Below are 13,526 nucleotides of genomic sequence, written 5' to 3'. Positions count from 1 at the left end.
CTAAGGTACTGGGGGTGAGGACTTTGACATGTATATTTTGGAAGGGACACAATTTAGTCCATAACAGATGACTATGCAGATAAGTTAAACATTATGAGAGAGGTTATTAGTTGTCACCAATATCCTTCACCTTTAATTTAATTAATGTGTGAATTTTCTCGGAGCACTGGACAACCCAGCTAGAGAGTACATTTCTCAGCCTCCCTTGCAGCTTGATGTAGACATGTGACTGAATTCTGAGTGTGGGATATAGCTGGAAACTGTGTGCCACTCTGGGTCATATCTCTAAGAAGAATGAGCATGGATTCCTTTGCTCCTTCTACCTTTCTACTGGATCGGAGATACGAACTGGAGGATCCATCCAGAACCTGGAGATGATAGCCACATGTGGAGGATATGCTCCTCATTGTACCATTTTGAGCTTTTCAGGCCAGCCTCTCACCCAGTCCTGGAGTGCTCACCTCTGTTATGTGAGACAGAAGTAAACCTGCACCTTATTTAAACCAGAATATGTTTGGGATCTTTTAACACAGCATCTTCACCTGCACCCTCATAAATACAGACATTAATGCCCCACAGGCAGTGGTACAGCCCTTGACATTTTCCTCCCTATGTACACATATTATGAGAGAAGAGTGTGTATAGTCCATCCTGAAACCTGCAGCAGAGTCCCTGACATCTTGACTAAGCCACCAATACTTGTCCCTTGTACGACCGCTGGCCTCCTAATTGACCTTACTTTTACTTTTTCCTCACATATTCTCCAAAAAGGAATTGGAGAGATTGTTTTTAAAGTGTAAGTTATATCAAGCTCTCCCCTTTTTAAAACTTTCAAATGAGCTCCTCTTACAATTAGAACAAAAGCTGAGCTCCTCATGACCTGTTATCATGGTCTGCTCTCCTCCTGCTCTGAACTCACCTGTGCATCTCTTTCCTCTCTCTCCCTGCCCACCACACTCCAGCTACAGCTGCCTCTGGCTCTTCCCCAAGGCTCCACACTGATTCCCACTTCTGTAGGATGAGCAACTTAGAATTCTATTCTAAATTTGGATTAAATAATCATAGAAACGATATATCATTCATAGTAATAGAAGATGCAGAGAATAATGACACAGATTTACATCCATTGGTTAAGAAAGTCCACTTCATGGAGTATATCCTTTTTTTTTTTAAGGTTTTATTTATTTATTTGAGAGAGAGACAGAGAGAGAGGGAGAGTGCATGTATGTGCAAGTGGGGGAAGAGGCAGAGGGAAAGCAATATCAAGCAGACTCCCCACTGGGTGTGGAGCCCAAGGTGGGGTTCAATCCCATGACCCATGAGATCATGACCTAATCTGAAATCAAGAGTCAGACACTCAACCAACTGAGCCACCCAGGTGCCCCCCACCCCCTGGAATATATACTAAAGAAATAATTGTTCATACACATCCTAAGGAAATGTATGAATATGCATGAATATGTAGTTTATTGCAGTGTTGTTTATAATAGCAAAAATTGAAAATAACTTGAATACTCAACAATAGATTGGTTAAATACATTGTTAATTAAAATATGCATTGTAAATAAAATAGAATATTATTTAGCCAATAATAAAGTTGTAAATGATGAGAAGAATAAAGGCAAAAAAGCTAGATAAAATTAAATTTCCTTACCACTTGCAGCCTATTGACAAATACTTGAAATAGGCAGAGTAACACACTCCTCAAGGAACTCACAACTGCCTTAATGTTAATACTTTGCCACAGGCAAAATGCAGCCTTAGCTTGACATCAGCCAGAAGTCCAGGATCCTAGTAAGTCTTCTTTAGCATGTGAAAATCCTTTTGGGAATTTCCTTTGTCTTTACCACCCCCTCAACTTGAAAGTATATAATCAATCCTTCCTCACAATTCCAGTGCAGCTCTTCCTGCCCAAAGGTCCTGTCTCCCAGCTTTAAGAAAAACACCGTTCTGTACCGAAAACATCTCAACAATGCTTTCTTGAACTTTTGCTGCTGGCCCACATCACATCATCTTGGTGCCCAGTATGTAACCTGAGTCTTCTCATCTGGATTCTAAGCCTGGATGCAAATTTAGTAAGTAGTTCCTCTTCTCTTCCTTTGCTTTCATTTCAGGAGCTTTTTAAGGAGTGTGGTCTTATTGGAGCACTTTCATGTTGATCACTCAGGCTGCAATCCTCTATCCTGTGGCTACTCGATGGGAGGGAGCAAAAGACTGCCTTTCACCTGGAGGCTAGTACTCTGGCCAGAATGGTAATAAGACCCAGAAACTTGATGCTCTCCCTTTGTTCTTACTGTTTTACAAAGTTGTCTTTCTTGAGCACAGGGCAGCTAAGTTACTAGGATGGCTGCTGACCTTGACTCCTGTGTGTGGTTTCCTCTTCACTGGTCTAATGTGATCCCCTTCACATCTCTGGTCTAGCCACTTTTGACTATGAGACCTCCAGTAGGAGCTGGCCAAAAACTGTATCAGATGAATTAAAACCCAACTGGGGAACATCTTCCTAGGGAAGTCGGCTGGAAAGACTACAAGTGCTGGAATGTCACTTAGACCTTGAAAATTTTTTTCTTTATTTCTTAATTTTTTTAAAGATTTTATTTATTTATTTATTTATTTATTTATTTATTTATTTATTTGACACACAGAGATAGAGATAAAGAGAGAGTAACACAAACAGGGGGAGCAGCAGGCAGAGGGAGACAGAGAAGCCAGGCTCCCCGATGAAAAAGGAGTCCAATGTGGGGCTCGATCCCAGAACCCTGGGATCATGACCTGAGCTGAAGACAGCCACTTAACTGACTAAGCCACCCAGGTGCCCCCATGATGGATTTCTATTTTAACTGTTTTCTGTCAATGTCCTCTACTAACTGCTTAAATCACAATATTGGGCTATTTACCCTTGTAAAGTTTTTCTAGTGATTTCCATGGGATAAAATGGTGGGTTTTTCTTTGGCCCATACACCAGTGCCATTTGTAACCTAGCATGAAATGGGGAAGCAGGGGCAAAGGCCAGCATCTTTCCTACAGGACAAGGCAGTGTTCATAGTGATTTAGTTCAAAGGATGCCCCAGTTGCTTTAACACTAGGAACCTCTGACATATCCTGCATGGGACACCACCTGGGAGTTGGGAGTTTGGGGGGATTTTCTTAGTAATGGTCCTTCCCTAACACTGTATGGCCCCAGTACTCCTAAACAGTCCTCCTAAACAGTCCTAAACAGGCCTCCCTCCTCCTAATAAACCCAAGCTGTTGGAGGAATCACAGGCGATCCCTCACAAAGAGGACATGACTCTCTCACTGTTCCTCCTCCTAATACACCCTGGTTACTCTTGTTGTGTGTGGGGGCTTCTCTCTCATTCATTTTCTGGGTAAAAGGCTATGATTGGAGCCATTTTTCTCTGGCTAGTCTATCTCAGGATGGGAACTTTAAGGAATATTCCCAAGCAGCTGTCAAACTCCTTTTGTTTCAGGGAAGTCCCTCTGTCCTGATGTGGACTCCTATTTTCACTTGGTAGAAAGAAAACATGTCTTTCACCTGTCCAAGCTGATAAGCATTAGGACAGGGAGTCTACTTCCTCTGCCCTCTGGGCTTTTATCTACCTCCAACCTTGCTGGCAGCACCTCACCTCTTCTGTCCTCCCCTTTCCTCCCCTTCCTGATTCTGCTCTAGCTTGGTTGTGACTTGCACAACTGACTCCAATATCATCCTGGGTGCCTCCAATGCCTTTGGCTCCTCCTTCTACCATTGCTATCAAGGAGCAGAGAGCACCCCCTTGGACTTAAACCACCCACTTCAGATTACCCCACTGGTGTCCCAAGTAAAAATTGACAATGGGGAACACATTGACTTTTAAGTGGAGCCAAGTGGAAGGTATTTGGTATTTAAATTAATTTAAGTTTGTTAAGTTTAATTAAGAGAGACCTATCTTTAGAGTTACCAGCATTATGTATGAAACTTTAATTCTACCAAGGTTTACTAAAGTCAAATAAGCTCCTGTTATTTCTTTTACAATTTGTCAGCAAAAGGATGACTTAAAATGATACTTAATTTTGTCTGTGTCATAGTTTTCATGGGTAATTGTTAAGATAGCTATCAAAGTCTTTGGTAACCTGAAACCTTAAAGTTTTGCTTGGATGGTGAATTGGATTGAATTCGTTGGACATTTAAGTCTTTTCCAAATAGGATAAAACACTAAAGCATTGATGATGGAATGTAGGTGTATGCTTTTGGCTTCGTATTGCAAAGAAGCTGAGGATATTTGCATCTGTTGGTAAAAGGCTTTGTGCTTTATTAAAAGATTGTACTATGGAAAAACATGTTTTTTAAAAATCATGAAACCTACTTGTTGGGGGAACACAGGGCTAGCTGAGGACAAGCATGAGCCAGGGGCAACACATTGACAAGTCCTTGAAACAGGCAAAGGGACATTCCTCTACGGACTTAACTGCCTCAATGTTCATACTTTGCTAAGGGCAGAAGGCAATCTTAGCCCAACCCCCAGGAGCCTGTAAGCCTACTTTAACATATAAAATTTCCTTTAGAAATTTCTTTTATCTCTAAACCCCCAAGATACATGTTGGCAATCATCCTCCAAGCACATGTACCACCAATATCCATCCAAAGGGTCTCATGACTCAGGTTTTATTAGATAGTAATAAATGACCTTTCCCAACATTAGCTAACCCCCTCAAGGTCCTAGAAACCTTGCTTCCAAAATTCCTTAGAGAGTACACTATCCTTAAACCCCTCCCAACTCCCAGGCATATAATCAGCCACTCCTCACAGGTGGGGACAGCCGCTCTTCCTGCCCACGGGTTCTGTCCCCATGCTTTAATAAAACCACCATTTTGCACCAAAGACATCTCAAGAATTCTTTGTTGGTCATCGACTCCGAACCTCAACTATATTCTAAAACTTCCAGTACACTGGTATACTGGGGTGTCTGGGTAACTCAGTTGGTTAAGTGTCTGACTCTTGATTTCAGCTCTGGTCATGATCTCAGGGTTGTGGAACTGAGCCTCCCGTTGGGCTCTGTAATCAGTGTGGGGTCTGGTGGAGTTCCCCCTCCCTCTGCCTCTACCCCTGCTTGTGGGTGCGCTCTCCTTCTAAATAAATAAATAAATAAATAAATAAATAAATAAATAAATAAATAAAATCTTTTAAAAAGTACACTGGTAAGATTGACACTCTTTTAAAAAGGAAAGGTTTTCTTGTATTCTTGGTCTGCTTTTGATAAGAAAATGTAAACAAAGTTTTTTTCCCCTCTTTTGTCTGCCTGGAAAACCAAAACTTTTATATTTTGTCTTTATTAGACCTTTGATTACTTAAGATGGTTAAAACTTCTCAATATTAAGGGAGGTAAGTTTTGCTAACAACTATATAACTACATATTTGCCTTTGGAATCTTTTATTGCCACCTTGGTTAAATAAATAATTAAGTTTATAATGATCTGTAATCCTATTTAGGCATCTGCTTTATAACTTTCTGAGGTTTTATTTTATTTTATTTTATTTTTAAAGATTTTATTTATTCATGAGAAAGAGAGAGGCAGAGACAGACACAGGCAGAGGGAGAAGCAGGCTTCATGCAGGGAGCACGACTTGGGTCTCCAGGATCACGCCCTGGGCGGAAGGCGGGCGCTAAACCACTGAGCCACCCAGGCTGCCCCAACTTTCTGAGGTTTTAAACAAACTTCCCCAAGATTTGAATTGTAAATGAAATCTTTTTGACTAATTAGGCCTTTTTTATTTCGTATGTTAAGTTACTTTAAAAGCAGTGTTAAACAAATAATGACAAACCTTAGGTTATATTGCTTGGGTAAATGCTACAGCTATTCTAGAGATTATCTGAAATTCCTGAAGTTTTCATATGTTTTGGTATAAGGCCAGTACTTGATATTCTGATTCTTGAAGTGTTATGTGTCATGGAAATAACGGAATTTCCTTATCAGCTTTATTATAATGAACTATCCTATCAGATTTTTCACCGTGTCCATATTTAAGCCTTTGTCATATATAGTTATTGTTCTTATTCTCTTGTAAAACATGTTTCATCTTCCAGGAGATTCATTAAAAGGACTTTTGACAAATAGAGGTTTTTTTACATCTTTAAAATCATAAAACTAAAATGGGTAAGTTTCCAAAACTAACTAAAAAAAACTGCAAACTGAATGAGTAACAGGAAACTAAATAAATTGAGGAAGATATAGTTTTTTGCGACTCTTGTTTGAAACATTGCTGGTTTGCTAGATTAAGGAAATTTTCTCTAAAATATCCCTGATATACAGAAATATGATAAAATATTCCTTTGTGAACAAATTTAACTTTTCTCTCTACCTGAGAGTTAAATGTGAAGCATTTAACTTTTCTCTCTACCTGAACCCTGAAATGCAAAACTCTCAGTGACTATTCTTTCTTTCATGGCAATTACAATTATTTGCATTAGTAGAGTCTGTTCATCAAGTAACAGGGCACCACTGGAAACATTTGTTATTTTACTAAGACTTTAACTGGAAGTCATAGTTGAGAGAGGTGTGCATAGATCAGATATGATCATACAGCTTTAAGGAAGTAAGGTTGACTTTATGAAGCTTGAAGCCAATAGAGTCCCTTGGAAATGTTGGCTTGACACCTTACAGAGTTCTCAGAAGTCTTACCAAGTGAGTAAAGTGACATTACCTCCTGGCAGATGCAGGAATGTCAGAATATTTGGAGGACCTCAAGAAGAGGAATTCACCCAAATCTACAGATATTGCAGGCATGTATGATGGTAAGGAGAACAAGGTCAAGAGAAATGTAGATAAAATTAAATTTCCTTACAACTTGCAGCCCACTGATAAATACCTGATACAGGCAGAGTATGACATTCTTCAAGGAACTCACAACTGCCTTAATATTAATGCTTTGCTAGAGGCAAAATACAACCTTACCTTGACAATAGGCAGATTTCCAGGATCCTAGGGAGTCTCCTTTAGCATATGAAAATCCTTTTGGAAACTTCCTTTTTCTTTACCCCCCAATTAAAAGGATAAAATCAATCTTTCCTTACAATCCCAGTACAGCTCTTCCTGCCCAGGGTGTCTTGCCCCTGTGCTTTAATAAAAACACCTTTTGCACCAAAAGTGTCTCAAGAATTCTTTCTTGACCATTTGCTCCTGGCCCACATCACATCACAGATATTTACTGACATGAAAAGATATTTATGATGTGTTATAAATTAAGAAGAGCTGATAACAAAACAGCATTCATAGTCTTATGACTTCTGAGTGTGTGTGTGTGTGTGTGTGTGTAAATTGGTACCAAATTTCTGAACAAAAATTTGGCAGCAGGCATCAAGAGACTAAATCATGTTCATTTACATAAAAAAAAGTCTGCATGGTTGCTATAAAAATGATACTGGTGTATCTCTATATGGTACATTACTGTTGATTTAAATTTTTTTCTTTTTATTGATTTATATTTTCTGATTTCTTCTCAGTAAACATTAATTACTTGGATAATAAAAATTAAAGTAATTGAAAAGTTAACGCTTGAGAAGAATGCATTCACATATGTTTGTTTGACCTTGTTATAGAGAAGAATTTTTAAACCAAAAAGCAATGTAGCAGTGGTCCACTGGAGTTTGTATAGATTGTGAGAGCTAATTGTTAAATATTCAGGAATTTTGCAAGCAGGTCAATTGGCAGCTAGAAGTCATCACTGAAATATTTACAGGGCAGATACTGGCAAGTGCTAGAAATCAGGCCTTTTTTGAGTGGTGGTGGTGGTGGTGGTGGTGAGTAATCTCGTTTACCAGCACACAACTGAATGATAGTGATAGCAAAGAAAAAGTCAACTTACTTGTTTATAGAAATATATACGCATTTATATACAAAAGATCATGAAATGAAAAGTAAACAATGGGGGAAGATGTTTCCAAAAAGTTTGACAGAGGGTTGGTGTCAGTAACATAAAAGAGAATGTATAATTAAAAAGTGAAACATAACCCTGATGAGAAATGGGCAAATAATGTGAACAGGTAATTCACTAAAAGATACAGATTGCAAATAAACATGAAACACCATCGGAGACACATACAATAAAAGAAAATAAAAATGAAACAATAATGAGATATCACTCTTCATGTATGAAATTGTCTCCAAAATGCCACTTTTGTGGAGAATGTGAGTACTCTGATATCCGTGGAGGCAGGCAGATTGGCACAAACTGACTGGAGAGCACTGGCAGTTATGCATCAAGAACATAAAGTTCTATGCCCTTTAACCTATTCATTCTTTTCAAAAGTTTATCCTAAGACAACAGTAAAAAAAACTCCAACCAAGACAGTGTACAAAGGTCTTGTTGATATTTTATGAAACTGAAAGAGGGAACCTCCCATCAGGTAAATACCTAGAGGCAAGGCTGGCCTTGGCCTATAATTTTCTCAGGTGGCAGTTTCAAAACTTTGGCTGGAAAACTTTAAGCAATTAAGGCAGAATTAATTATAAGGCAAATGTCCAAATGATGCCATTTTTCATTCCCAGCTGGCTTGATGGGACATGATTTGAGCTCTAGGGTCAGATGGGTAGGAAGAATGGTGGTATGAGAAAAGTAGGAAGGGCAGGAAGGAAGAAGAGGCACCCCTTCTAAAGCAAGGCACTGTGGTCATAGCACTGTCCTCTTCCTTATTGATTAAGAAACCATACTCTCTACCCCTTCTTGATAAAAGCACTCAACAAACAAGGACTGGGCAGGGGGGACTTCTTCAACCTGGTAAAAAGCATCAATTAAGTATTCATAGTTAACATCATACTTAATGGTGAAATACTCAAAGCTTTCCCCAAACATCAGGAACAAGATGAGGATGTCTGGTCTCACCACTTCTATTCAACATTGTCCTGGGAATATGCTAGTCATGACAATTAGGCAAGAACATGCTATACAAGGCAGCTATATTGGAAAGAAAGATACTTTGCAGATGATAGGATCTTGTTTGTAGAAAATATTTAGGAATCTGCTAAAAAACTAATTAGAACTAAGAAACAAGTTCAGCAAGGTTGCAGAGAAGATATACAAAAGGCCAATATCTGCACATAAGAAGATGCTCCACATCATTAGGCATTAGGGAAATGCAAAATAAAACTGTAATGAGATACCACTTCATTCCCACTAAGAAGGCTATAATAAAAGTCAGATAATAACAAGTGTTAGCAAGGATGTGGAGAAATTAGAAGACTTACATACCACTGGTGGGTATGTGATATGGTGCAGCTTCTTTGGCAACAGCCTAGAACTTTCCAAAACACTAAACATAGTTGCCATATGATGCAGCAATTCTACCCCTAAGTATATACCCAAGAGAAAATACATCTATAGGAAAACCTGTACACAAATGTTCACAGCATTATTCATAAAAGTCATTTAGTGTAGGCAACGCAATTGTCCATCAACTAACAGATAATAAAACGTAGTGTATCCATACAATGGGAAATTAGTTAGCAATAAAAAAATGAAACACTGATACCAGCCTAACATGGATAAGCCTTGAAAACATCAAACTAAGTGAAAGAAACCAATTACAAAGAAGCACATTTGGATTCCATTTACATGAAATGTCCTACAAATCTACAGGGATTAGTACAATGTATTGTGGTTTTCTAAGGCTGGGGCTTATGCAGTAGAGAGTGACAGTGAGGGAGTGTGGTCTAACTCTTTAGGGTGATGAAGTTTCTCAATTGATTGCATTAATGGTTGCACAATTCTGTGAATATACTTAAAGCCATTGAATTATATACTTTCAGTAGGTGAACTTTTTTGTGGTATGTGAATTATATCTCAATAAAGCTTTTGTTTAAGAAAGAAGGAAATAACTACAGGTCATATCTAATTGGCAGGATATTTATAATGCCCTAGGTCCAAAAAGAAATGCCTGGGTGTGGGGTGGGCAAGAACTGCTATTGAGAGTAGGTGAGGAGTGCCTAGAGTCTAAGACATGGAAGCTCTATTTGGAGTTAGTTCTCGGGGCTGATATTAACTAGACTTAGGCGTGTCCTTATTTGCATGACTCCATCTAGAACTGGGCTCTCTCATATGGTAGCCACCAGCCCAGTGTGACCATTGGCTACCTGAAATGTGGGTATTCCAAATGAAATGTGCTGTAGGTGTAAAACACACACTGGATTTTGAAGACTTAGGATAAAGCACATACAAAATACCTCATTAGTAATTTTTACAAAGATTGCATGTTGAAATAATATCTTGGACCTATTAAGTTAAATAAAATATTTAAAATTTTGCAAGGAAACAATATTCTCTGAGAATTAAAGTTTTTTTTAGGACATGTAGATCAAAGTATGATTACAAGTATACAGGATTACAAGTGTGTGTTCATCCAATGACAATAGAGAAGAAAGAGGCAGGTGTGTAACTCAGAGTGGTGGGGAGGAGTCTAAAGGGAAGCACAGAACTTCTGAGCTCTCAAATGCTTTATTTACTGCCCCGTGGGCTTCCCTCTCTAGACCTGGTTCACAAAGTCAAATACCTTTGGAAGCCAGGAGCTGAATTTCTTAGTCAAAGATGACCTTGGGACACCTGGGTGGCTCAGTGGTTGAGTGTCTGCCTTTGGCTCAGGGCATGATCCCTGGGTTGGGATTGAGTCCCACATCAAGCTCCTTGTGGAGAGCCTGCTTCTCCATCTGCCTATGTCTCTGCCTCTCTGTGTGTCTCTCATGAATAAGTAAATAAAAAAATCTTTGAAGACAAAAAAAGACGACCCTCATTAGGGGTCTGAGGGAAGGAATGGTTGACATGGAGGAGAAGGAAGTTCATGCTTTCAGTTTCAGAAATATATTTATAGACACATTTCCCCTATTAAACAAATTATGAGGGGATGGGGGGAAACAGAGAGAGCAACAGAGAGGGAAGCTGGCCTTGCTGACTGTGGAAGAAAAAGCTGATTACAGCAAAAAAAAAAAATGTATCCAATCTATTACTGCACATCATGTAATACTAGGCTAGGGACAAATTTTTGGCACAGTTGGCATTGCTTAGCTTTGTTTGCCTGTTTGTTGTTGCTTTTTGTTATTTTAAAAGAGTGGAGCTGTCAGAATGGATTTCTTGAGTGTGCAGCTAACTAACCCAAAGGAGATGTTATAGACCTTATCGCACAAAAGAGATTGTTCGATAGCATGTTTTTTCAAATGGAGTCTTGAAAAATCACTTTTTGAAGAAAGTTTGAAAATATCAATGGAAAAAACTGTGAGCACCAGATTTTCTCTGAAAACCAACTTGTCTAAAAAAGGAGACATGATTAGCATCTATTCTATATCAAACACATGAATAAGCTTCCCTCTTTATGAGTTTTAGCAGAACTTTGATCTTGAACCCCACCCTCTTTCCTCTCTTGGTCACTCTTTTTATTTTATTTTATTTTATTTATTTATTCATGAGAGATACACACGCACATACACAGAGAGAGAGAGGCAGAGACACAGGTAGAGGGAGAAGCAGGCTCCATGCAGGGAGCCTGACGTGGGACTTGATCCCAGGTCTCCAGGATCACATCCTGGGCTGAAGGCGGCGCTAAACTGCTGAGCCACCCGGGCTGCCCTCTCTTGGTCACTCTTAATAGTGGACTGATCAAGAGGCAAGAAGAAAAGTAAAGGTAAAGCACTTGGGATACATCTGGACCTGTACTTCTACCTCCATCAGCACAGCTGCAACAATATGCATTTTGAATTCAGCCAATAGTCATCTGTGGTTTGTTAACATCACCTCCCTCGCTTCCTTAGTGTACAATAGTGAGCTGACTATAGTGAAACACAGAGCCCCCCAGATTCTATGTAAATATAGGTCTGTCGATTAACACACCAGACCTTGTTCTAATATGTGACTAGAAGAAAAAAATACATCTGTGTTTACTATGTAATTTCAGTGGGATTCAGTAGATGGCATAAAAGAGCTTTTCTCTCCATCCCCCAACATTTAAATGCAGTTACCACTGAAATAAATGCTTGAGGAAGTACTTAAAATTTCCTACAGACTGCCAACGCGACAGACGGGCAGGTTGTGTTGGTAAGCAACATTTTTTTTTTAATTCTATAAAGAAAATAATGGTTTAACTAGTTAGTCTCAAAAGTCTCTATGACTAAGAGAAGTGGGTTAATTCTGATATATGCTTACCGAGTATGAACTAGAATTTGTTTATCAGCTTCTCATCCCATGTCAGTGAAAGGATTTTTTTTTGGTGTGTGTGTGTGTGTGTGTGTGTGTGTGTGTGTGTGTGTGTGTATTTGTTGGTTTTTCTCTGTGTGTATTTGTTTTTCTTTGGATGGCACCTCATCTCATGCATGGCTCGCTTTCAGGAGCTGTCTTTGAGTTGGGAGATGAATATTTGGGTCGCAAAATCTCAAGGTTTTCTACAGAGCTGCTAATACTGGTTTCAGGCACTGCTCTTCATCCCATCATTCCTATTTCTCCCTTTGCAGTGAGAGTGCTGAGGAAGAAGGGGGTGTAGGTAAATTACTTGTGGAGGCTGTAAATTACAACCCCTCTATTTTTTTTTTTTAAGATTTCATTTATTTATTTGTGAGAGACACAGGGGGCAGAGACATAGGCAGAAGGTGAGGGAGAAGCAGGCTTCCTGAGGAAAGCCTGATCCCAGGGGATCGGGGACTCTATCCCAGGACCCCTGGATCATGCCCTGGGCTGAAGGCTCAACCACTGAGCCACCCAGGCATCCCAACCCCTCTGTTTTTATGGGCAGGTTTATTTTAATTTTTTTTCTCTGTGCTGTTCCCACTAGATATTCTTTTCTATTTTCTCAAGCCACTGAAACTATTCTGAGTGCTACTAGTCAGGTGGAATTGTAGATTTTGAAAATGTTTCCCAGGCTACACCCAATTTGATCAAAAGAATTGAAAGTAAATACATCTTTACAATAAAAAGCAAAAGTTTACAGATCCACATGGAAAATAAAACCAAAATGCTCTTGAACTGGTTCCTATCCTTTTAAACTAATAGCTAGTTGGCCTTGTGTAGGGAAGGTTCTCAATTACTATTTGTGCTACAGAACTTAATAGGCCAGGTTGATGTATGGATTTTATCCATGAAGTCAAGTCAAAGTCCTGATTTAATTACTCTAAAGACAACTCAAATGTATTGATGTATTATATCATATAAAGTGAGGCCAAATCATAATCATTAAAATTGACACAAACACATCTAGAGACACTTTCATTTTTTAATTAAAAATTCCTTTTACTGATCAAGTTAGCAAATAATCATCTTATTTGGTAGTAAAATAGTTTGAAGATTCAGTGCTGGCCATCAGGACTTTGCTTAAAAATTTTTTTGATTTTTGCTGATTTAGCAAGTTTGGTAAATGAAATATAAATGTCCTGTAAGTACCTAAAAATCAGTCTCTCTTGTTTCCAATACTTTGACTTCTTAATCACAGAAATAAAAGTGGTTTTATTAACTGAGCACTTTAAACTGATGATTATAAAGGCAAGGAAGGACAAAATGGAGGCTGGAAAAATAGAGGATA

At 38.9% G+C, this 13,526-nt stretch overlaps 1 protein-coding gene across 4 annotated transcripts in view; it reads left to right on the top strand.

The window, feature by feature from the left end:
- Window positions 1-13,526, top strand: part of TLR1 (toll like receptor 1) — a 40,054-nt gene that overhangs the window by 19,260 nt on the left and 7,268 nt on the right. The window contains exon 2 of one of the 4 annotated variants that reach the window (XM_055326887.1): window positions 1,897-2,075. The exons of 1 other annotated variant lie outside the window; for it this stretch is intronic. The gene's annotated coding sequence lies outside the window, so the exon portion shown is untranslated. Of the gene's footprint in view, window positions 1-1,873; window positions 2,076-12,002; window positions 12,053-13,526 lie in introns of those variants that run through there. 2 more of the 4 variants (XM_055326890.1, XM_055326889.1) reach the window with 2 other exon arrangements.

The sequence above is a fragment of the Nyctereutes procyonoides genome, unplaced genomic scaffold (assembly GCF_905146905.1).
Source record: "Nyctereutes procyonoides isolate TBG_1078 unplaced genomic scaffold, NYPRO_anot_genome, whole genome shotgun sequence".
NCBI classification, from domain to species: domain Eukaryota; kingdom Metazoa; phylum Chordata; class Mammalia; order Carnivora; family Canidae; genus Nyctereutes; species Nyctereutes procyonoides.
This window is presented reverse-complemented; position numbering and strand designations above follow the sequence as displayed.